The 25,226-nt window shown below is 35.6% G+C and overlaps 2 long non-coding RNA genes and 1 pseudogene across 3 annotated transcripts in view; 2 read left to right on the top strand and 1 right to left on the bottom strand.

Moving 5' to 3' along the window:
• The window catches only part of LOC309642039, a 515,348-nt gene extending 510,142 nt beyond the window's left edge, over window positions 1–5,206 (bottom strand). The window contains exon 1 of the long non-coding RNA XR_014252927.1: window positions 4,790–5,206. This is a non-coding gene — a long non-coding RNA (uncharacterized lncRNA). The remainder of the gene's footprint in view (window positions 1–4,789) is intronic.
• Window positions 1–25,226, top strand: part of LOC309642049 — a 1,010,235-nt gene that overhangs the window by 747,517 nt on the left and 237,492 nt on the right. The gene's annotated exons all lie outside the window — the stretch shown is intronic.
• LOC309641977 (adenylosuccinate synthetase isozyme 2 pseudogene) lies at window positions 8,875–14,010 on the top strand (annotated as a pseudogene). Its single transcript has one exon. The product of its transcript is annotated as an adenylosuccinate synthetase isozyme 2 pseudogene (transcript).

The following is a 25,226-nucleotide window of genomic DNA, read 5'->3' as shown; positions in this document are numbered from 1 at the left end:
TCTTCTGTGTTACTTCCATTCTAGTTCCCTATCTCTAAAGCAGTTTCAAAAACCTGTTACATATGTTTAAAAAACTTTAAAACCTGTTACATATATTTAAAATTACCTTCAAATAGATTTATTTCTACTATATATATGTGTATGTATGTTTTCTGAAAAGTGAGTGTTATTCATTTTTAAAATATACTATATAAAATTAGTCATACTGCATGCCATAGCTTTTAAATACCATAAAAACAAAGTAAGAATATATGCAAAGAAAAATACAAAATTGAGCTCAAGTTAACGTGACTAAGATGTCACTTTAACTCACATTGCTCACGATGTGAACATGCAGTTGACTGCTAGCAGCACAGATTATTTGGGGTTCTCCATGCCTTAATCTATATTTGACTGTGTGATGCCTCTGTTTTCCACCTTTCATCTCTCTTTGAACTACATAAAACCTGTTTTTCTATGTTATGCTCTTCTGTGCTGCTTGGCCTTTAATGAATCTTTGTACATCTGACTCTTTTCGTTTCATATTAGTCCCAATAACTGAAGTAGTTCTACTTGGTTCCAATATGATTCTACCTACAGACAATGATGTAATATTTATTTATAGCATAGTCATCCAGATGATAAAAAAATGTGTATGTTTTGAAATTATACCTAAAATGAAAGAACAAAAGTAGAAAACAAATCTCGAGGTAAATCAGGGACTGCATATGCCCCCAGACTCCTATTTGAGAAAATACTACCATAAAGGAATGAGAAATTTAACACAAGTGAAATTTTTTGATAACTGATTCTTACTGATTTTATGCAAATAATTATTTTACAACTGAATTAGAAGTATCAATATAAGTAATTTACTTGATGATCTAGGTTTATGAGTGTGAACATCACATCCAAATGCCTTATTAAGAGACACCAGGTTATTCACCACCCACCCTCAACCTAGCTTTACACATCAACTTCCACGAATACTCCAGTTTAGACTGCCTTCTAGGCAGTGATTTTCAGTGGTGACATCACATTCACATCACCTAGAGAGCTTTAAAAAATAAACATACTCAGGGCCCGTCAGCTGAGATCCCGCATCCCGCTTTAGTTGGTCACTAGTAGGACGGGGCATAGATTTCTTTTAAATGAACCCCTGGAAATTAAAATGTACAGCCAGAATTGAGAACTGTTCCAGTTAATCAGAGAAACTTTCTGTTTTTAAAATACACCATAGAATTATTTGAATCCCTGTATTTTCTTGTGTGGTTTTTTTTTTAAATTTGCGTACACCCAGTCCTACAGGCTAGCTCACATATCCTGAGATATTCAGATCAAATATCAGTGCCTTGTGATACCTTCCAAGAACAATACAGACTACATTGATTACTCTCTTTTTTCTTATCTCATGGTACTTTAAATAATAAAGAACATATTATAGTATACTAACCTCTAATGTATAACTCTAATCCTGTAAGCCCATGACCGTAAAACCATAAGCTTACGTATTGTAAGGTAATATATATTAGACAATTGATTTGCCAGGGATTTTTTGAATGAATGAAGAAAGTAAGGAGGAAATAAAGAGTGAATCAACCAGTTTAAAGATATGTTACGGAAAAACCCGAACGAACTTTTTGACCACCCCAATATTATATATAACTTTAATCAAGTGTTGTTCTCAGGTTCTACCTGGATGCATATAGTTATTTGTGCCTGTGTCTGCACTGAATAGGCAGTAGGTACTTTATCACTGTCTCTATGTATCCTTGTTATCCATTATCTCCTCTCACTAGATCAGCTTTGCACAGGCTCTGCCTCTAGTCTCTAGGTTGTTTTCTTTAATACCATGTACAAGCTCACAAAATTTGTTAAACTAGCAAATAATTCCATTGTATCAGACTAAATATCTTTTGAAATAAAAGTATATGTCATCTTTGGTAACAATTTTTAAATATTACAAATTTTGTAACCAATTTATATTTTCTCTTACATTCTGTATAACTGAGATGACTAGAAGCCCAGACAGTAGATAAGAGATCTGTCTTTCCTACTATCACCTCAAATTGCCCTGGCTACCGATGGAAGAAAAGGGTCTTAATACAGAGTTGAATGTGTAATGCCCAGACTTAGGAAGAAGACGAACTAATGATTTCACTCAATGTTACTTCATCATTCATGCCTTTCTACTACTCTGTTTAAACTAGCAGCACTCCCGTGCATGAAACACACCAGCCTCTCTCCATCTTCATCTCATCCCTTCTCTCTGTCTCTCTCTGTGTGTCCTCTACTCTTCTTCTAAGGACACACATCACCGGCTTTAGGGCCAGCTTTAATCCAGTGTGATCTTATCTTTACTTAATTACATCTGCAAAGACCCTATTTTCCAAATAAGGTCACATCTCAAGGTTCCAGATAGATGTGAATTTTGGGGAGACACTGTTCTTTTATGTATTGACTGTCTTATCACACTAGATACAATAATGAGGACAGGGACTTTTTTGGTTTTTGGTCTTTGTTCATTGTCACTGTCTCCAGGGCTTACAACAGCACCTGACGCAAAGTATTCAGTAAACTGATGTTGTTGTAGAAGACCAAGTACTTTAATCCTACAGCCCCCAAATCATTCAGGACTTGAATTCTGTGTGTGAGTATCATAAAATCAGAATTCATACACATAGGACCAAGTATGTCAGGATAAAACTTAAAATTATCAGCCTTTTCCTGATTACACATTACTGGCCAATGCTGATGGATGATTATCTTGTTATATATAATTATTCATAGAATCTTTACTGTAACTCATTATATCAATTATTTTTTACTTTATTTTGACTTTTCTTTTTTAATTTTCAAAAACCTCTCATATCCCTTCTTTTCCTAGAATCAGCCAGGGACAAGATCGATCCAAAGAGTAAAAGTGAAGTTGAACATCATCCACAAAAACAGGCCATGTAAATTTTTATATTTCTGAGCCACAGAGAGAAATATTGAGACAGATTATTGTGTCTCCCTTCATGGTTCTGATATGAAAAGTTACTATAAATATAGGAAATTTTTCCACTGTTATCTCCATGAATATAATTTTAATCAATGTGGTTATCAACTACATGTGAAGTGATACCTGAATATTTCAATAGGATAAATAAGTAAAAGAGATTTTTCAAACACACGTGATATTTGTCAACCATTTATTGAACACTAAAGAGATGAATTTCAGGTCTATATGAAGTGGGATGGTTTCATACTCTAACTTTTTCCTGTCCTGCCAGTGATTCAATTAATTTTTAAATATCCAATCCATGGCAATTTACACCATCGAGAAAGGTTTTAAAAACTGGATATGTGGAAGACTAACAATTAACATGGGCCAATATCCAATAATTCATCCAAAATACCACACAGAAAATTTAATATTTCAAAATACGGTGTAATAATATATATATATATTATAAAATATTACAGCATGGTTAAAAAAAGTAGACTATGAAGTATTTCACATGACATCATTTCTAAGCTATACTAAAGATCAGATCACATAAAAAGAATCAAAATTTTACTTGTCAGGAGACAGTATTTTAGGTTTTGTACAGAAAACAACTGGACTAAGTATCCATATATATGAGATTTTTCAGATAAATAAAATATTTGCCGCCAGACCTGTCAGCAGGGACACTGTATTAGTTATCTAATGTTGCATAACAAATCATCTCAAAATTTATCCGATTAAATAAAGAATCATTTATCTCAAAATTTCTCAGGGTCAGGACTCTGGGAGAGGCTTACGTGAACTGGTTCTTGTTCAGGGTCTTGCAGGAAATTGAAATAAAGTTGTTGGATGGGATGGCAGTCATATGAATGCTCCACTGGGACCAGAAGACAGTTTTCCCAGCTCACTCACATTGCTCTTGGCAGACCTTAGTTCCTTATTAGCTACTGGCTACAGACATTAGTTCCTTGACTTGTGGACATCACCTTACGCAGCCTGAATATCCTATGACAGGACAACTGGCTTCCTCCAGACTTGTGGACATCACCTTACGCAGCCTGAATATCCTATGACAGGACAACTGGCTTCCTCCAGACTTGTGGACATCACCTTACGCAGCCTGAATATCCTATGACAGGACAACTGGCTTCCTCCAGAGCAAGGTATGTGAGAGAGAGAGAGAGAGAGAGAGAGAGAGAGAGAAACAATGTGCAACCAAGAAAGAAGGTAGTGTATATTATAACCTAATCTTGGAAGTGATGTACGAATTCTTCTTCCATACTCTGTTGATCACACAGATCAATCCTGGTATAATGTGAGATGGGAATACACATCTGTATATGTGTATATACATGAGGTGGGGAATATCTGGGGCCATCTTGGAGGCTGGTTACCACAGACATTATCTACATTTTGGGCAGGACAATTATTTACTGAGCAGGAATATCCTGTGCAATCAAGGATGTTTAGCATTCCTATTCACCCCATCTCTGTGCCCCATTGCATGGAATGAAAGGAGAGACATTGTGAAAATAAGAAATTCCACCTGTCATTTCCAAAATCCCTCCACTGAAAAGCAATATCTGAAACAGGGGAATCTCTTATCTTCAGAAGCGGCTTGTTAAAAAGGAGTGTCTCTGAAACCATCAGAAATGCAAGAAAAGTTAATGTGTATTAGTCAGCAGATCATTATTTAAAGACAAGCCACCCAGCTTGAGCACTCCATGTCAAGGGGCATCAGAGTGTTCACAAAGGAGATTCACTGTGACAGGAGGAATGTCTAATTATGTGCATACCTCACTGAATTTTTTTTTCCACATTGTCACTCGCTTTATTTTTTTTTAACATCTTTATTGGAGTATAATTGCTTTAAAATGGTGTGTTAGTTTCTGCTTTATAACAAAGTGAATCAGCTATACATATACATATATCCCCATATCTCCTCCCAATTGCATCCCTCTCCCACCCTCCCTATCCCAACCCCCTAGGTGGTCACAAAGCACTGAGCTGATCTCCCTGTGCTATGGGGCTGCTTCCCACTAGCTATCTATTTTACATTTGGTAGTATATATAAGTCCATGCCACTCTCTCACTTCTTCCCAGCTTCCCCTTCCCCTTCCCCATGTCCTCAAGTCCATTCTCTATGTCTGTGTCTTTATTCCTGTCCTGCCCCTAAGTTCTTCAGAATCTTTTTTTTTTTCCCTTAGGTTCCATATATATGTGTTAGCATACAGTATTTGTTTTTCTCTTTCTGACTTACTTCACTCTGTATGAGAGTCTCTAGGTCCATCCACCTCACTACAAATAACTCAATTTTGTTTCTTTTTATGGCTAAGTAATATTCCATTGTATATATGTGCCACATCCTCTTTATCCATTCATCTGTTGATGGACACTTCGGTTGCCTCCATGTGTGGCTACTGTAAATAGAGCTGCAATGAACATTGTGGTACATGACTCTTTTTAAATTATGGTTGCCTCAGGGTATATGCCCAGTAGTGGGATTGCTGGGTTGTATGGTAGTGCTATTATTAATTTTTTAAGGAACATCCATATTGCTCTCCATAGTGGCTGTATCAACTGACATTCCTACCAACAGTGCAAGAGGGATCCCTTTTCTCCACACCCTCTCCAGCATTTATTGTTTGTAGATTTTTTGATGATGGCCATTCTGACTGGTGTGAGGTGATATCTCATTGTAGTTTTGATTGGCATTTCTCTAATGATTAATGATGTTGAGCATTCTTTCACGAGTTTGTTGGCAATCTGTATATTTTCTTTGGAGAAATGTCTTATTTAGGTCTTCTACCCATTTTTGGATTGGGTTTTTTGTTTTTTTGATATTGAACTGCATGAGCTGCTTGTGAATTTTGGAGATTAATCCTTTGTTAGTTGCTTCATTTGCAAGTATTTTCCCCTATTCTGAGGGTTGTCTTTTCATCTTGTTTTTGGTTTCCTTTGCTGTGCAAAAGCTTTTAAGTTTCAATAGGTCCCATTTGTTTATTTTTGTTCTTATTTCCATTTCTCGAGGAGGTGGGTCCAAAAGGATCTTGCTGTGATTTATGGCATACAGTGTTCTGCCTATATTTTCCTCTAAGAGTTTTATAGTGTCTGGTCTTACATTTAGGTCTTTAATCCATTTTGAGTTTATTTTTGTGTATGGTGTTAAGGAGTGTTCTAATTTCATTCTTTTACATGTAGCTGTCCAGTTTTCCCAGCACCACTTATTGAAGAGGCTGTCTTTCCTCCACTGCATATTCTTGCCTCTTTTATCAAAAATAAGGTGACCATATGTGCCTGGGTTTATCTCTGAGCTATCCTGTTCCATCGATCTATATTTCTGTTTTTTGTGCCAATACCACACTGTCTTGATTCCTGTAGCTCTGTAGTATACTCTGAAGTCAGGGCGCCTGATTCCTCTAGCTCCATTTTTCTTTCACAAGATTGCTTTGGCTATTCAGGGTCTTTTGTGTTTCCATACAAATTGTGAAATTTTTTGTTCTAGTTCTGCGAAAAATGCCATTGGTAGCTTGATAGGGATTGCACTGACTCTGTAGATAGCTTTCGGCAGTATAGTCATTTTCACAATGTTGATTCTTCCAATCCAAGAACATGGTATATCTCTCCATCTGTTTGTATCATCTTTAATTTCTTTCATCAGTGTCTTAATACAGTTCTTCTGTCTCCTTAGGTAGGTTTATTCCTAGGTATTTTATTCTTTTTGTTGCAATGGTGAATGGGTGTGTTTCCTTAATTTCTCTTTCAGATTTTTCATCATTATTGTACAGGAATGCAAAAGATTTCTGTGCATTAATTTTGTATCCTGCTACTTAAACAACTTCATTGAATAGCTCCAGTAGTTTTCTGGTAGAGTCTTTAGGATTCTCTGTGTATAGCATCATGTCATCTGCAGACAGTGACAGCTTTACTTCTTCCTTTCTGATTTGGATTCCTTTTATTTCTTTTTCTTCTCTGATTGCTGTGGCTAAAACTTCCAAAACTATGTTGAAAATAGTGGTCAGAGTGCGACACCTTATCGTGTTCCTGATCTTAGTGGAAATGGTTTCAGTTTTTCACCATTGACAACGATGTTGGCTGTGGGTCTGTCATATATGTTCTTTATTATTTTGAAGTAAGTTCCCTCTAAGCCTACTTTCTGGAGGGTTTTTATCATAAATCGGTGTTGAATTTTGTCCAAAGCTTTTTCTGCATCTATTGAAATGATCATATTGTTTTTATCCTTCAATTTGTTAATATGGTGTATCACACTGATTGATTTTCATATACTGAAAAATCCTTGCATTCCTGGGATAAACCCCATTTGATCATGGTGTATGATACTTTTAATGTGCTGTTGGATTCTGTTTGCTAGCATTTTGTTGAAGATTTTTGCATCTATGTTCATGAGTGATATTGGCCTGTAGTTTTCTTTCTTTGTGACATCTTTGGTTTGTTTCTGTATCAGGGTGATGGTGGCCTCGTAGAATGAGTTTGGTAGTGTTCCTCCCTCTGCTATATTTTGGAAGAGTTTGAGAAGGGTAGGTGTTAGCTCTTCTCTAAATGTTTGATAGAAGTCTCCTGTTAAGCCATCTGGTCCTGGGCTTTTGTTTGTTGGAAGATTTTTAATCACAGTCTCAATTTCAGTACTTGTGACTGGTCTGTTTATATTTTCTATTTCTTCCTCGTTCAGTCTCAGAAGGTTGTGCTTTTCTAACAATTTGTCCATTTCTTCCAGGTTGTCAATTTTATTGGCATATAGTTGCTTGTAGTAATCTCTCATGACCCTTTGTATTAGTACAGTATCAGTTACTTCTTTTTCATTTCTAATTCTATTGATTTGAGTCTTCTCCCTTTTTTTCTTGATGAGTCTGGCTAATGGTTTATCAATTTTGTTTATCTTCTCAAAGAACCAGCTTTTAGTTTTATTGGTCTTTGCTACTGTTTCCATCATTTCTTTTTCATTTATTTCTGATCTGATTTTATGACTTCTTTCCTCTGCTAACTTTGGGGTTTTTCTGTTCTTCTTTCTCTAATTGCTTTAGGTGTAAGGTTAGGTCTACTTGAGATGTTTCTTGTTTCTTGAGGTAGCATTGTATTGCTATAAACTTCCCTCTTAGAACTGCTTTTGCTGCATCCCATAGGTCTTGGGGTCATCGTGTTTTCATTGTCATTTTTTCTAGGTATTTTTCGATTTCCTCTTTCATCTCTTCGGTGATCTCTTGGTTATTTAGTAACATATTGTTTAGCCTCCATGTGTTTGTATTTTGTACAGTTTTTTCCTGTAATTGATATCTAGTCTCATAGCATTGTGGTCGGAAAAGATAATTGATTCGATTTCAATTTTCTTAAATTTACCAAGGCTTGATTTGTGACCCAATATATGATCTCTTCTGGAGGATGTTCTATGAGCACTTGAGAAGAAAGTGTATTCTGTTGTTTTTGGATGGAATGTCCTATAAATATCAATTAAGTCCATCTTGTTTAATGTATCACTTTACAGTTGTTATATCTTCTCCGTGGATTGAATGCTTGATCATTATGTAGTGTCCTTCTTTGTCTCTTGTAACAGTCTTTATTTTAAAGTCTATTTTGTCTGATACGAGAATTGCTACTCCAGCTTTCTTTTGATTTCCATTTGCATGGAATATCTTTTTCCATCCCTCACCTTCCGTCTGTATGTGTCCCTAGATCTGAGGTGGGTCTCTCGTAGACAGCATATATACGGGTCTTATTTTGTATCCATTCAGCCAGTCTATGTCTTTTGGTTGGAGCATTTAATCCATTTACATTTAAGGTAATTATTGATATGTATGTTCCTATTTACCATTTTCTTAATTGTTTTGGGTTTGTTATTGTTTGTCTTTTCCTTCTCTTGTGTTTCCTGCCTAGAGAAGTTCCTTTAGCATTTGTTGTAAAGCTGCTTTGGTGGTGAATTCTCTTAGCTTTGGCTTGTCTGTAAAGGTTTTAATTTCTCTGTCGAATCTAAATGAGATCCTTGCTGGGTAGAGTAATCCTGGTTGTAGGGTTTTCCCTTTCATCACTTTAAATATGTCCTGCCACTCCCCTGTGGCTTGCAGAGTTTCTGTTGAAAGATCAGCAGTTAACCTTATGGGGATTCACTCATATGTTATTTGTTGTTTTTCCCTTGCTGCTTTTAATATTTTTTCTTTGTATTTAATTTTTGATAGTTTGATTAATATGTGTCTTGGCATGTTTCTCCTTGGATTTATCCTGTATCGGACTCTCTGAGCTTCCTGGACTTGGTTAACTATTTCCTTTACCACATTAGGGAAATTTTCAACTATAATCTCTTCAAATATTTTTTCCCTCCTTTTTCTCTTTTTCTTCTGGGACCCCTATAATTCGAACGTTGGTGCGTTTAATGTTGTCCCAGAAGTCTCTGAGACTGTCCTCAATTCCTTTCATTCTTTTTTCTTTATTCTGCTCTGCAGTAGTTATTTCCACTATTTTATCTTCCAGGTCACTTATCTGTTCTTCTGCCTCAGTTATTCTGCTATTGACTCCTCCTAGCGAATTTTTAAGTTTATTTATTGTGCTGTTCATGATTGTTTGTTTGCTCTTTAGTTCTTCTAGGTCCTTGTTAAACATTTCTTGTATTTTCTCCATTCCATTTCCGAGATTTTGGATCATCTTTACTATCATTACTCTGAATTCTTTTTCAGGTAGACTGCCTATTTCCTCCTCATTTGTTTGGTCTGGTGGGTTTTTACCTTGCTCCTTCATCTGCTGTGTGTTTCTCTGTCTTCTCATTTTGCTTAACTTATTGTGTTTGGGGCCTCCTTTTCACAGTCTGCAGGTTCATAATTCCCGTTGTTTTCGTTGTCTGCCCCAGTGGCTAAGGTTGGTTCAGTGGGTTGTGTAGGCTTCCTGGTGGAGGGGACTAGTGCCTGTGTTCGGGTGGATGAGGCTGGATCTTGCCTTTCTGGTGGGCAGAACCGTGCCTGGTAGTGTGTTTTGGTGTGTCTGTGACCTTATTATGATTTTAGGCAGCCTCTCTGTTAATGGGTGGGGTTGTGTTCCTGTCTTGCTAGTTGTTTGGCATAGGCTGTCCAGCACTGTAGCTTGCTGGTCGTTGAGTGGAGCGGGGTCTTAGCATTGACATGGAGATCTCTGGGAGAGCTTTTGCCGTTTAATATTACATGGAGCCGGGAGGTCTCTGGGGGACCAATGTCCTGAACTCAGCTCTCCCACCTCAGAGGCATAGGCCTGACACCAGACTGGAGCACCAAGACCCTGTCAGCCACATGGCCAGGTACGTGTGGAGTCTCTTGTCTTTTGGGAAGTCTGAGGTCTTCTGTTCAGTAGGTGTTCTGTAGGAGTTGTTCCACATGTAGATGTACTTCTGATGTATTTGTGGGGAGGAAGGTGATCTCCACATCTTATTTTTCTGCCATCTTGAAGGTCTCGTCACTGAATTTTTAATAGAATACCCTATACATGAAGGACTGAAAGGTATACTCCTAACAAACAATGTTTGTGTCTACTTTCCCATTGTTCTTCATCAAACAGCATTAGTGTGGAGACCTTCAGTTCCACCTACTGTAACAAAGCTGCATTTATTAAATCATTAAGTCCTTAGCCTGCTCAAATTCTATTTACAAATGTCTTTACCACTGCAGTGTCTACAGACTTCAAAGTAGTCTTCATTTTTAAAACAAATAAAAGTTCAAAGATTAAATTTGTTTTCCTGCCAGAATGATGAAACAAAAAATCAACTATTTCATATTTACTGTACAAGTAACAAATTCTTATTCCTTATCATATGTTTGTCAGAATGCCAAAGAGCACGATTAATTTTTTTCTTCTTTCCTTTATCTATTCATTTATTCAGAACTGAATGAATTTATTGAAAACACTATTTTTAAAAACATATGTTGGTATCAACTAGATGATAGGGATGAATCTGATCTGGGTTCTTCCTTTAGAAGGTCCACACTCTTATAAAGAATGTCCATAATCTGTAGTCATTACAGGGGAATTCATTATTTATTTATTTATTTTTACTAAAAGGTTCACTCAGGTAGAATGTAGATAAAAATTGTTCCCAGATACTATAACACCCTTAAAGTCCAAATAGACATACAACTGACATTTTCTTGGAGTTTCAAATATTCCAGTATGTTAAATGAAGAAACCAACAATTCATTAATATTCGATGAATAAGACCTATGAGGCCAAATTAAATGTTGTCTTGCTTTCAGCAGATGTTCTTTATGGCATCAGGTTGATTTAAAATTGTGTTATTTAAAAGAGACCTTTGAGAGCATTTCAGTTTATGCACTCCCGGCCGCCTGTGTCCCCTCCAGGCTCTCCTCGCGTCTGTGGAGCCATGGCATTAACCAACACCAACCCGGCGGCCTCCTCCTTGCCCAACAGCAACTGCGGGTGTCCCAGGGCGCAGCCCGGAGGGAACCGGGTGACGGTGGTGCTCGGTGTGCAGTGGGGCGACGAGGGCAAGGGAAAGGTGGTCGATCTGCTGGTGCAGGCCACCGACATCATGTGCCACTGCCAAGGAGAAAATGCTGGCCATACAGTTGTAGATTCTGTGGAGTATAATTTTCATCTTTTACCTAGTGGAATAATTAATCCGAATGTTACTGCATTCATTGGAAATGGTGTGGTAATTCATCTACCTGGATTGTTTGAGGAAGCAGAAAAAAATGTTCAAAAAGGAAAAGGTCTGGAAGGCTGGGAAAAAAGGCTTATCATATCTGATAGAGCTCATGTTGTATTTGATTTTCATCAAGCAGCTGATAGCATACAGGAACAACAGAGACAAGAACAAACAGGAAAAAATTTGGGTACCACAGAAAAGGACACTGGCCCAGTTTATTCTTCCAAAGCTGCTCGGAGTGGACTCAGGATGTGTGATCTTGTTTCTGACTTTGATGGCTTCTCTGAGAGGTTCAAAGTTTTGGCTAACCAGTACAAATCTATATAACCCACTTTGGAAATAGACATTGAAGGTGAATTACAAAAACTCAAGGGTTATACGGAAAGAATTAAACCAATGGTGAGAGATAGAGCTTATTTCCTATATGAGGCTCTACATGGACCACCAAAGAAAATCTTGGTAGAGGGGGCAAATGTAGCACTACTAGATATTGATTTCGGAACTTACCCTTTTGTAATCTCTTCGAACTGTACAGTTGGAGGTGTTTGTATTGGTTTGGGTATGCCCCCTCAAAATGTTGGAGAAGTGTACGGAGTTGTGAAAGTTTATATAACTAGAGTTGGTACTGGTACCTTTCCTACAGAGCAAGACAATGAAATTGGAGAATTACTACAAAAAAGGGGTAGAGACTTTGGTGTAACTACTGGAAGGAAAAGAAGGTGTGGCTGGTTGGATCTTGTTTTGCTCAAATATGCTTATATGATTAATGGATTTACTGCGCTGGCACTTACCAAACTGGATATTTTGGACATATTTATGCAAATCAAAGTTGGAGTTGCATACAAGTTAGATCGTGAAATTATACCTCATTTTCCAGCAAACCAAGAAGTCTTAAAGTTGAAGTTCAATATAAGACTCTCCCAGGATGGAACACAGACATATCAAATCAAGGACTTTTAAAGAACTACTATTAATGCACAAAATTATGTTCCATTTATTGAAGATGAGCTTCAAATTCCAGTTAAATGGATTGGTGTAGGTAAATCCAGAGAGTCTATGATTCAACTCTTTTAAGGATTTACAGTGATGCAAGAAACACTCCTTGAGAGGGGGAAAAGGATTTTCTTAAATATTTCATTTATGATCTACAAATTTCAAGAATAAAGACACTGAAGTGAGTTTTAAGCCCTACAGTTCTTTCCAGTCTTTTAAGATGGTGTGGAGATACACTTCGGCATTTTCCAGTGTCAGCTTCCTTGGCTGGCATAATTGCCAAATCATTTGTTGCTCCTGCTACTCATGATGCCACATTTTCTTTTAATGTTTAGTAATAATATATTAATGTTGTTTGCAATCTAGAATAGAATTACTTTCAATGTAGTTTTTCTTCATTATTGTTATTGTGTGTTCATAGGTTTTACCTCTACTGAGTGGTAAGAACAATTAATGCAGTTTTGCACAAATATATTTACATTCTGATCATTCAATTCTGTCATTGTAATCTTTGTTGTTCAAAAAAAAATGATGGGAGGAGTCCTGCAAACTTTTGTAATGCTATAAATTCTGTTTAAATTGTGAACTGTTTATATTCTGCTGAGACCATTGCAAATTTGAGCTTTGGTGGTGGGAGGGGGTTATACTCATGGGTCCTTTAATTTCTACAGAACATAAAACTTATTTCTCTCTGTAAATTATTTAACACATTGAACATTTAGTTAAATGTTCAAAGAGAAAAAGTGTTCCCTAAAACAGCAATTGTAATGTTAAAAAAATTAGTCATTAAAAGATCTGTTGTGATATTTGGTGGATATTTTTAATTTCAGACATTAATTCTGAAATGTATAGCTTTTTTTATCTTACCATTATTTCTAAGTCAAGTGGATTGATATTTCAACACTGTGCCTGCCAATATGCCTACAAAGTCATCTATAAGTGTCCAAATGAACCCAAATTGTTGGTCATAATTTTGATCATGCCTTTATTTTTTCTTTCTTGAAAAAAAAAAAAAAAGAGGTGTTATTTTGACTATTTGGCTTAACATATTGTGTTATAGATTATCCTTCAATGAACTATTTTAAATGTTTAAATTAGGTACCACTTAAATTTATTTTATTATACCATCAATAGCTGATTATAAAGAACCAACTATTTCTAGTAATAAACAAATAAATAAAACAGACCTTTGCACGAGATGGCAATTCAGTGGCATGCTAGAACCAGCAGACACTGGGTCGCAAGAGCTAACTGCTAAAGTTTTAAGAATTTTGTAAGTTGGTTAACCTTGCTTTGATAACTTGAAATCAACCGTGGTGGGAGTATTTATACCATGGAAATTGACAAATGGTACAAATCAGGAATTTTTATAACTCTCCACAAAGAGACGGCCATTAAAGAGTTGCCAGAACGTCCCTGCAGCAATGTTTCTAGTCTTAAATGTGTGAGCAAATAATACAGAAACACACACAATCTAGAATCACACTCAGTATCATGTCACTTTCTTGTGTTGCATGGTAAAGCTATAATCCTGGCCAGCCAAAAGGATAATAGTTTTCAGTCCAGGAGAACAAAGCATTCCAGCACCACCCAGATTATATATTTGGGGTATATTACACCATAAAAAATCAATCTGGGTCTTTAAGAAATAGAATTCTCAATAAAAAATTTTCCTCCTTGAGTCTGATACTCTACTTCATATTCATAAAAGTAAAAAAAAAAAGAGTAAACAAATTTCTGGGATAAATATTTATGTAGATCAAATTTTACCACTTCTCTCTTAAGGCTAGAGAGTAAGGGTTATTATTATTGCTGTATTTTGGGCTCAAAATATTAGCGAACAAGGTACTATTGTCATAAAGCATGCAGTTTTACTATCATTTTATTAAAACAAGTTACCGCACCCCTGACTGAACCTATGTCTTATGTCAGACAGTTATAAATTGTATATTTATGAATCTACACTTATTCAAAACTATCTCATACATTTATTTCTCTGAGAATCAATAACATTATTTTCCTCATATACTTTGAAAATAGAGCAAGAAAAAGAAAGCATTTGCCAAAAACTGTATTACTATGATTTTAAGACCGTGATTATTAATACACATGGGTCAGAAAATTTCAGTTCATGGTTCCCAGAGTGAAAATATCTCTGGCAGGCTACATATAGTATACATAAAAATACATACACATTATAACATATGCACTGCCAAAACGCTCCAACTGTGTGCACAGGGGCTGAGTTATGGTTGCTGGGAGAGATATAATTTACCTACTTTCACATCTTTCAGAATTTTACTATCCTGAAGACTTTTGTATTGTACGTTTAAATTTTTTTAATATTGGAAATGTTATATATGATATAGAAATAATTCTATAAGCTTTTTAAGAAAATTACTAACCCCTAAACTCTGACTTGAGAGAAATGGATGACCAGAGACAAGACAGATAACAAGGAAACCATGATATTGAACATCTACCCATTTCTTACCCCAAAGATTTTAGAGCTTTATGTCACATAAAGTATATATAACGTTGATTTGAATCCAGAATCTAATTAACCATCCTAAATTTTTCATACCAACTAATGACAGAGTCCTTCAATGTATAATTGTCATTGCAATTGTAGAATAGTTTTTTAAGGATGACCTAAATATTATGGAGAAGCAACTGCTACCAGTTATAGTGCTGGCATTTATATATAATATTGTTTCTTTATAAATATTGTTATATTCCATCAAAACGATATCTATCCCATTGCACTGAAGTGTTTCTTTATGTGCTTGTCACCCCACACAAACACACGCGTGTTCACAAACACGCGCGCGCGCACACACACTGGTTTTTAGGTCCTTCTAAATAAAGGACTTTAATTGTCTATGTTTGTATATGTAGCATCTAACAGTCGCTGATATACCATATTAAAAGTGTTTTAATAAAAAGTGGAAAATGAGCAATGTAATTTTCAATTTGTAGATTTAAAAACTTTTGAATTTTGTATTTATATTCAGCATTTGTATACTGTAATTATTCATGTTTTCCAATAGCAATCTTGTGAAACAAGTCATGTCCCTCTCTGGGCAAGAAAATAAGGTCCATAGGACTTCCCCAGGAATTTGTGAGTTAGTAGTGAGAGGCAATACCCTCATAGCTTCCTATGAACTTCATTACACCAAAGTTAAGGGGTTTTTTTGTTTTTTGTTTCGGGGGGGCTACCTGTCACTAGAAGTGCTCATTATTTCCTTAGAGAAACCTAAGGCTTTAGCCAAGGAAGTTCATGAAAACAAGAAGGAGGAGGGAATGAAAGGCAAGAATGTAAAACTAAAAAGTGAGGACAATAGGGGATGAAAGAAGAAGAGAAAGAAAAGAAGAAGGAAGATGCTAAAGTTCTGTAAACTCACTGGTCTTAATGATTACTTTTAAATTATCATTACTTATCCCAGAAAACGTCATTTCTTTCTATCTGGAAATGTCTAACGAGTTTGTATGGAAAAAAAAGGCAACCATGCAGAAGTCCACATATATATTAAATCCAATAAAGAATATATACTCTATCTTTTCATTCAACAGGGCATGCTTTTAATTGGGTGAATGCCAAAGCTATCTATAGATTTGAAAAGCAGAAAAACAATTAAGTATGGCTTTTATTGAATTTAATGAGGTGGTAAACAAGAAAATGAGTTTCAAACATCTTTAGTGATTTCTTGTCTTATTAGCTTCTATTGTGAGGTAATAACTACACACTCACACACACAAATCCATGTAAATAAATTTTACTGAACAATGAATAGAATTACAGGAGCCATCAGAGTTAACATAATGGTCCTAGTTTGCAACTTAAGTCACTATATTTCAATATAATTGTATTACTATTTACTTCACTAAAATAAAAATCTCTATGTGGTCTCTGTGACCTTTCTTTTCAATATGTTGATCAGCACAAATCTCACTTTTTATATTTGGTCTGTAGACAAAATAATGTTTCACTTTTAGTTTGCACTGTGAATTTAGATCTAGATTCTAGATTGGTGAACTTAGAAAGACTACATGGAGAAGACTGAAAATAGAAGTCTTTCAGGGATGCTGATGACTTTTTTTGTCAAGGTGAAATTAGCCAACACTTGGTGTCTGTGTTGGTCAAAAGCATCTAAAACTGTTTCTCAAAACTCCTTGGATAATTGTTAAGTTTGGGAAGTCTATTTTCAAAAGTAAAAACATATTTAATAATGTACTATTTAAAACCATGTCAGTAATATTCATTTTTGAATGAAAGTGTTAAGATAACTTATTCAAATTACTTGAAAATATATCATAGCCAAGAAAATAAAATCATAACTACGAAAACACCTAGAACCTAATTTCATTACATCTTAGTTACATGTATGTTGAGTGTACAGTAATTAAGACACTCAATAGTTTCAAATATAGCAGACATTCCTAGATGAGTTCCTAGTGGAGAGAAGCCTACCCTCACTTTCTGCTTCAAAGCAACTATACCTTTATGTAATTTAAAAATCCCAGAACATTCTATAGAAATTTTCTAAAACAAAGAAATACAACACACACAGTATACATATGTATGCATATACACATATACACAGACGTATATACATATACACACATATGCACTCTTAAGAAAGAAAGGAAATGAGCGATATGTGTTTTTAAATTTTATATATTTTTTAAACCTTTGCATATTTTTGGTAAAGCTTAAAAAAAACCCAAAACTTTAAATTTTCTATGTCAACAGGTGGGATCAGACACCTGGACAATCCAAAGGCTATTTAGACTTTCTTCCAGTGAGTTTATTCATATAATTATATACTTTTATATTAATATTGGATTTTCCATTTTGTGCATAAACATTGTCTGGGAGCCATGAAACAACTGGGAAATATCTGAAATAAGATATGAATTGAAATGGCACCACTTTTAACAATTCACATGGATAATCCAAAATCAGTAGCATTTATTTACTTTCTACTGTGTGCAGGGTTTCTTCTCCAACCAAACACCACTAGGAGTTTCTAGTGTTTGTAAGAGTCATCATTTCTTTATTCATTTAACATACATTTATTGAAATATTTCAGGCACAGGCTTGAGGGATGCACGGCTGAATAAGGTACTTCCTATAAGGAGATTATAAACCATTTTAGAAGATGAACATATAAAGGAATAAATCATAATACATAATCCAAATGCTATAAATATACAAAAAAACAAGTGTGTTTATGGTTCAGATATTGGAGTGGTTGATAAGATATGGTTGAAAACATACTTTACAAAGTCAATTTTGAGCTAGAGCTTCAAAAATAAATGGGTTTTTCCCAAGATTAAAAAGAGGAAATAACACATTCAAATAGCTATAGTAGTCAAAGGAATGGCTTTATTCAGCAAAGTCTGAGAAGTTTGAAAAGACTGAAGAATAGGTCAACGACAGGAAACTGGACTGCAGAGAGTTACTGGGTCAGACTGAGAAGAATTTTATATGCCTCACTAAATTATCTGATAATCTAGGAATAATTTGCTGAGTTCTGCAGCAAATTTTTGTCTTCCTGAGGTTTAAGTAAATCCCTAATTGTAACCCTCTGCTTAGCTCTACATGTGCAGTTTTTATTCATCTTCCATTTAGTACATCAATTTTAAGGGGATATTTATCAACGTGATTGCTGTTAATTTAGGATGTCAGAAGAAGGAGGAGAAAGAAAAGAGGGAGTGTAAATGAGCGATGAAAATAAAGTTAATGAGATAGATGGGTAACTGTACCATCAACCCAACAGTAATTTTTGCTGGGCCCAGTACATTCTTCTGCACATACTGTGGATTATCTTTCTAAGGAAAGATTGTACTGATATATCTATCCATGTTGCTATCCCAATTTCATGAGGCAAGAACAACTACAACCTTGCCATCGGTCTATAAGCATATTACTTGACACCAACCATCTGCCCAGAGTTTATAGGTAAGCCAGCTGCCAGACACCCATAGAACTTGGAGTCAGTGGATAGTTTGAATCAGACACATTACTTCCTGTTAGGGATATAAAGCCACCAGTATAGTGGGAAGCTAAGTTTAAATGAAATTCATCCTGCTGGGGAAGCAGAATTCCTAGTCCCAAGTATCTTGCCAATGAGCTAAATCAGAGTGAGATTCCAAAGCCATTTTCAATCTAGTGTTTGCACCACAACACATTCCCTGATGCTCAGCACTTATCAAATAAGATCAATTTCATCTGGATAATTATCCTATCCATATATGAAACAGAAAAGAGAATGATTATTGAAGAGTAATTATTTGCACCCCATTTTTCTTGGGGTTCACAAATGTGATCTACAGATAATCAAAAGATTTTTTTTAATCCTTTCTCAGGGGAAGATTCATATGTGTTGTCTCTGTTATAGAACAGTATTAGACCTGCTAAAGCTGTCTACCTTCATGGAGGAAGGGCAAGGCTGCTCCTAATTTGACCTCTTGACTTCTCCTTATGAACCCACAGGTTTTGCTGTGCCCTAACGATTAAAACTACAAAGGACATTAAAAAGCATCCCCCTGGAATACCACATGACTGGCTGGATTGACTAATGTACCATGTAGGATTTTTTTTTAAATCAGGTAGATATACAATATCACAATGTCTGAGAAAGGATTAAGTCTTGATCTACTCATACAGCCAAGCCTCTCGTAACTTCTCCAACCAAGGAAGTTTCTCGCCATACAGCTGAGTGAGGCCTAATGTAAGTCATTAATAACGGAAAGGTTAAGTAGGGCCTTTTATTTTACAATAAAGTACTATAGAGGCTAATCTGGAGAAGGAAGACATGTCTAACACATGTTAGATTAATGGCTAACTTCAAAATGCAACATTCCTAAGGAGACTACAGCCTGCTTTGAGAAGAAAATCCCTCTTTTCAATACAGGGCTTTACAGAGATTAATAGGCCAGACTCCTAGGAACTTTGATGACAGTCATAGGTACAGAAAGCTAATACACTAAAATAAAAACACAGCCCTGAGAGAATACCATTAAAAAATTTCCAGGATATGATAGTGATAGATAATGGAGAAAGAGAACAATTATTTGGGAAGTAATATTTTTAGGACAGAGATGAAGAAAGAAAATACAGCATCTTGAAGATAATGAGTAAAGATTATGTTCTCCTATGGAGGGGTACATACTTTCCATTAGAGAACCTGGCACTGTGGTTACCAACATCCCTAGGTGCTGAGCAGCTGCATTTCCCAAGCAAATCCAATATGCAGTTGATACACCAAATCCTGATAACTGGGCACCAAGTGGTTTATTTCTTCACTGTCACAGATATTCTCACCCTATAAATGTGAGAGGTATGGGTGATAGAGTCCCTCCACTGGATGGCAAAGCCACAACAGATGTCCTACATAGAACCTTTGCTTCTTTGTAAAGACAGTCAGAATTTAGAAGACTTGAATCTTCTTAGCTCACTTGCTGACTATTTATTTGTAAATGTGTCCAGTTAAAAGTATTCTCAACCCTTTGCTGTGAAGAATCTTTTAAATTTGATTTAGTCCCACTTGTTTATTTTTGCTACTGTTGCCTTTGTTTTGGTGTCACATCCAAAAAAATCATTGCTAACACAAATGTAAGAAGTTTACCCACTGTGTTTTCTTCTGGGTGTTTTATACTTCCAGGTATTATGTTCAAGTATTTAGTCCATTTTGAGTTGAGTTTTGTGTATGGTGTAAGATAGGAGTCCAGTTTTCCCAGCACCATTTATTGAAGAGATTATTGTTTACCAATTGTCTGTTCCTGGCTCCTTTGTCATAAATTAATTGATCATACATGAATGGGTTGATTTCTGGGGCCTATATTATATTCCATCAATGTGTCTGTTTTTACACCAATACATACTGTTTTGATTACCATAGTTTTGGAATATAGTATTAAATGAGGAATATGATACCTCCAGCTTTGTTCTTCTTTCTCAAGACTGTTTTGGCTATTCAGAGTCTTTTGTGGTTCCATACAATTTTAGGTTTTTTTCTTCTATTACTGTGAAAAATGCCTTTGGAATTTTGATAAGGATTGCACTGAATCTGTAGATCACTTTGGGTAGTACGGACATTTTAACAATATTAATTCTTCTAACTCATAAGCACTGAATATCTTTTCACTTATTTGTGTCCTTCAATTTCTTTCATCAATGTCTTATAGTTTCAGTGTAAACGTCTTTCACCTCCTTAGTTAGATTTATTCCTAAGTGTTTTATTCTTTTTTGATGCAATTGTAAAGGAGAGTGTTTTCTTAGGTTCTCTTTCTGATAGCTCATTATTAGTGTATAGAATCACAACTGATTTTTGTATCTTGCAACTTTACTGAATTCATTCCTAAGTTCTAACAATTTTGGGGTGGTGTCGTTAGGGTTTTCTATATATAAGATCATGTCATCTGCAAATAGAGACAGCTTACTTCTTCCTTTCCAATTTACATGTCTTTTATTTCTTTCTCTTGCCTACTTGCTTTGGCTAGGACTTCCCGTCTATGCTGAATAAAAGTAGCAAGACATCCTTGTCTTATTACCAATATCACAGGAAAAACCTTTAAGCTTTTCACCATATGTATGATTTTAGCTGTGGGACTGTCATATATGGCCTTTATTATTTTGAGGTATATTCCTCTATACCAAGTTTGTTGAGAGTTGTTTTTTTTTTTTAACATCTTTATTGGAGTATAATTGCTTTACAATGGTGTGTTAGTTTCTGCTATATAACAAAGTGAATCAGCTATACATATACATATATCCCCATATCCCTTCCCTCTTGCATCTCCCTCCCTCCAACCCTCCCTATCCCACCCCTCTAGGTGGTCACAAAGCACCGAGCTGATCTCACTGTGCTATGCGGCTGCTTCCCACTAGCTATCTACTTTACATTTGGTAGAGTATATATGTCCATGCTACTCTCTCACTTAGTCCCAGCTTACCCTTCCCCCTCCCCGTGTCTTCAAGTCCATTCTCTAGTAGGTCTGCGTCTTTATTCCTGTCTTGCCCCTAGGTTCTTCACGACTTTGTTTTTTTTAGATTCCATATATATGTGTTAGCATACGGTATTTGTTTTTCTCTTTCTGACTTACTTCACTCTGTATGACAGACTCTAGGTCCATCCACCTCACTACAAATAATTCAATTTAATTTTTTTTATGGCTGAGTAAAATTCCATTGTATATACGTGCCACATCTTCTTTATCCATTCATCTGTCGATGGACACTTAGGTTGCTCTCATGTCCTGGTTATTGTAAATAGAGCTGCAATGACCATTGTGGTACATGACTCTTTTTAAATTATGGTTGACTCAGGGTATATGCCTAGTAGTGGGATTGCTGGGTCGTATGGTAGTTCATTTTTAGTTTTTTAAGGAACCTCCATACTGTTCTCCATAGTGGCTGTATCAATTTACATTCCCACCAACAGTGCAAGAGGGTTCCCTTTTCTCCATACCCTCTCCAGCATTTATTGTTTCTAGATTTTTTGATGATGGCCATTCTGACTGGTGTGAGGTGATATCTCATTGTAGTTTTGATTTGCATTTCTCTAATGATTAATGATGTTGAGCATTTTTTCACGAGTTTGTTGGCAATCTATATCTTCTTTGGAGAAATGTCTATTTAGGTCTTCTGCCCATTTTTGGATGGGGTTGTTTGTTTTTTGATATTGAGCTGCATGAGCTGCTTGTAAATTTTGGAGATTAATCCTTTGTTAGTTGCTTCATTTGCAAATAGTTTCTCCCATTCTGAGGGTTGTCTTTTGGTCTTGTTTATGGTTTCCTTTGCTGTGCAAAAGCTTTTAAGTTTCATTAGGTCCCATTTGTTTATTTGTGTTTTTATTTCCATTTCTCTAGGAGGTGGGTCAAAAGGATCTTGCTGTGATTTATGTCATAGAGTGTTCTGCCTATGTTTTCCTCTAAGAGTTTTAAAGTGTCTGGCCTTACATTTAGGTCTTCAATCCATTTTGAGTTTATTTTTGTGTATGGTGTTACAGAGTGTTCTTATTTCATTCGCTTACATGTAGCTGTCCAGTTTTCCCAGCACCACTTATTGAAGAGGCTGTCTTTTCTCCATTGTATATTCTTGCCTCCCTTATCAAAAATAAGGTGACTATGTGCCTGGGTTTATCTCTGGGCTTTCTATCCTGCTCCATTGATCTATATTTCTGTTTTTGTGCCAGTACCATACTGTCTTGATTACTACAGCTTTGTAGTATAGTCTGAAGTTAGGAAGCCTGCTTCCTCCAGCTCCATTTTTCCTTCTCAAGATTGCTTTGGCTATTTAGGGTCTTTTGTGTTTCCATACAAATTGTGAAATTTTTTGTTCTAGTTCTGCAAAAACTGCCATCGATAGCTTGATAGGGATTGCATTGAATCTGCAGATTGCTTTAGGGAGTAGAGTCATTTTCACAATGTTGATTCTTCCAGTCCAAGAACATGGTATATCTCTCCACCTGTTTGTATCATCTTAATTTCTTTCATCAGTGTCCTATAGTTTTCTGCATACAGGTCTTTCGTCTCCTTAGGTAGGTTTATTCCTAGGTATTTTTTTCTTTTCATTGCAATGGTAAATGGGAGTGTTTCCTTAATTTCACTTTCAGATTTTTCATCATTCGTGTATAGGAATGCAAGAGATTTCTGTGCATTAATTTTGTAACCTGCTACTTTACCAAATTCATTGATTAGCTCTAATAGTTTTCTGGTAGCATCTTTAGGATTCTCTATGTGTAGTATCATGTCATCTGCAAACAGTCACAGCTTTACTTTTTCTTTTCCAATTTGGATTCCTTTTATTTATTTTTCTTCTGATTGCTGTGGCTAAAAATTCCAAAACAATGTTGAATAATAGTAGTGAGAGTGGGCAGCTTTGTCTTGTTCCTGATCTTAGTGGAAATCATTTCAGTTTTTCACCATTGAGGACAATGTTGGCTGTGGGTGTGTTAGATATGGCCTTTATTATGTTGAGGTAAGTTCTCTCTATGCCTACTTTCTGGAGGGTTTTTATCATAAATGGGTGTTGAATTTTGTCAAAAGCTTTTTCTGCATCTATTGAGATGATCATATGGTTTTTAATATGGTGTATCACATTGATTGATTTAAGTATATTGAAGAATCCTTGCATTCCTGGGATAAACCCCACTTGATCATGGTGTATGATCCTTTTAATGTGCTGTTGGATTCTATTTGCTAGTATTTTGTTGAGGATTTTTGCATCTATGTTCATCAGTGATATTGGCCTGTAGTTTTCTTTCTTTGTGACATCTTTGTCTGGTTTTGGTATCAGGGTGATGGTGGCCTTGTAGAATGAGTTTGGGAGTGTTCCTCACTCTGCTATATTTTGGAAGATTCTGAGAAGGATAGGTGTTAGCTCTTCTCTAAATGTTGAGAGTTTTTATAATGAATGGATGTTGAATTTTGCCAAATGCTTTTTCTACATCTATTGAGATGATTATATCATTCATATCTTTCATTTCATTAATGTAGTATATCACTGAATTATTTGCATATGCTAAAACATCCCTGCACACCTGGAATAAGTTCCACTTGATCATGGCATGTGATTCTTTTAATGTACTTTTGAATTTGGTTTGCTAATATTCTGTTAACGACTTCTGCATGTATGTTCATTGTGGATATTGGCCTGGATTTTCTTTTTCTGTAGTGTCCTTAACTTGGTTTGGTATTAAGGTGATACTGGCCTCATAAAATGAGTTTGGAAGAGTTCCCTCCTCTTCAATTTATTGAAGGAGTTTGAGAAGACTTGGTATTGATTCTTCTTCAATGTTTGGTACAGTTCACCAGTGAAGCTATCTGATCCTGTATTTTTCTTTATTAGGAAAAAGCTTCTTCACAGCAAAAGAAATTATCAACATAATGGAAAGGCAGCCTATAAAATCATAGAAAACATTTACATACCATATATCTGATAAGGGGTTGCTTTCCAAAATATATAAAGTACTCATACAACTCACAGGCAAGAAAAGAACAATCTGATTAAAAATCAGGCAGAGGAACTTGAGAGACGTTTTTCAAAGAAGACATACAAATGGCGAACAAGTATATGAAAAGGTGCTCAACATCACTAATCATCAGGGAAATGCTAATTAAAACCAGGAGATATCACCTCACAACTCTTAGAATGACTATCATCAAAAAGATAAATGACAAGAGATAGCAACTATTGGTGATGATGAGGAGAAAAGGCACCCTGTGCCTTGTATTTCTATCTATAATTATAGGTATCTGTATATGTCATATCATGTAAGATTTTTGTAAATTCTTTATGGCAAGATTATATTAGCCACAGGTGTGTCTTCTTTATAGTTTCATTTTAGAACTATATTAGGAAATTACTGTGTGTTTGCTTAAACTATATTGATCACAGCACTTAAAAAATAATCTCTGTGTGGTTTCAGATAATGGAATCAATAAGAGAAAGAAAAGCCATTTCTTTCATTCCTTGACTACACGTAAGTCTCTTCAAAGAGAATTTTCATGGTCACCTGGTAAAAGGGATTTCACTGTAAAATTGCATCAGCATAATAAGAAACATTTGTTGCTAGTATTTCTGATCCTTTGTGAGTAGGAGGCTGCAGAGTTTAAGAA

This window comes from Balaenoptera physalus (genome assembly GCF_965194825.1).
Source record: "Balaenoptera physalus genome assembly, chromosome: 13".
Taxonomy (NCBI): domain Eukaryota; kingdom Metazoa; phylum Chordata; class Mammalia; order Artiodactyla; family Balaenopteridae; genus Balaenoptera; species Balaenoptera physalus.
Note: the sequence above shows the minus strand (reverse complement) of the source record. Positions and strands in the feature narration are given on the sequence as shown.